Below are 1429 nucleotides of genomic sequence, written 5' to 3' on the forward strand. Positions count from 1 at the left end.
CCTACTCTCCTCTATACTGCTTGCATTAGAGTAGTATAGCATGTTACTGCTTTCCGATATCCTATCCTGATGCATAGCCTATCCTTGCTACTACTGTTGTTACCTTGCCTGCAATCCTACATGCTTAGTATAGGATGCTAGATTTCCATCAGTGGCCCTACATTCTTGTCCATCTGCTGTGCTACACTATCGGGCCGTGATCACCTGGGCGGTGATCGCGGGTATCTACTTATATACTATATACATGACACATGTGATGACTAAAGTCGGGTCGGCTCGTAGGAGTACCCGCAAGTGGATCTTTGTGGCGGAGCGACAGGGCAGGTTGAGATCGCCTAGGTAAGAGGTGGGCCTGGCCCTGGTCGGCGTTCGCGGATACTTAACACGCTTAACGAGATCTTGGTATTTGATCTGAGTCTGGCCATTTGGTCTATACGCACTAACCATCTACGTGGGAGTAGTTATGGGTATCCCGACGTCGTGGTATCAGCCGAAGCTCTTTTGACGTCAGCGACTGAGTGGCGCGCGCGGTGTTGGACCGCTTTGACGTAACCGCCGTGATCGTGTGGGTTGCTAGGTCTGCTCGCGGCCGCGTTCGCAACGTGCAGGTGTGCTTAGGGCGATGGGCCCAGACCCCTGCGCGCATAGGTTTAGACCGGCGTGTTGACCTCTCTGTTGAGCCTAGGTGGGGCTGCGACGTGTTGATCTTACGAGGCCGGGCATGACCCAGGAAAGTGTGTCCGGCCAAATGGGATCGAGCGTGTTGGGTTATGTGGTGCACCCCTGCAGGGAAGTTTATCTATTCGAATAGCCGTGTCCCTCGGTAAAAGGACGACCCGGAGTTGTACCTTGAGCTTATGACAACTAGAACTGGATACTGAATAAAATACACCCTTCCAAGTGCCAGATACAACCCGGTGATCGCTCTCTAACAGGGCGACGAGGAAGGGATTGCCGGGTAGGATTATGCTATGCGATGCTACTTGGAGGACTTCACTCTATTCTCTTCTATATGCTGCAAGATGGAGATGACCAGAAGCGTAGTCTTCGACAGGACTAGCTATCCCCCTTTTAATTCTGGCATTCTGCAGTTCAGTCCACTGATATGCCCCTTTACACATATACCCATGCATATGTAGTGTAGCTCCTTGCTTGCGAGTACTTTGGATGAGTACTCACGGTTGCTTCTCTCCCTCTTTTTCCCCCTTTCCTTTCTATCTGGTTGTCGCAACCAGATGTTGGAGTCCAGGAGCCAGACGCCACCGTCGACGACGACACCTACGGCACTGGAGGTGCCTACTACTACGTGCAGGCCGCTGACGACGACCAGGAGTAGTTAGGAGGTCCCAGGCAGGAGGCCTTGCCTCTTCGATCGTTGCTACTTTTGTGCTAGCCTTCTTAAGGCAAAACTTGTTTAACTTATGTCTGT

Source organism: Triticum aestivum, chromosome 4D (assembly GCF_018294505.1).
Source record: "Triticum aestivum cultivar Chinese Spring chromosome 4D, IWGSC CS RefSeq v2.1, whole genome shotgun sequence".
Lineage (NCBI taxonomy): Eukaryota > Viridiplantae > Streptophyta > Magnoliopsida > Poales > Poaceae > Triticum > Triticum aestivum.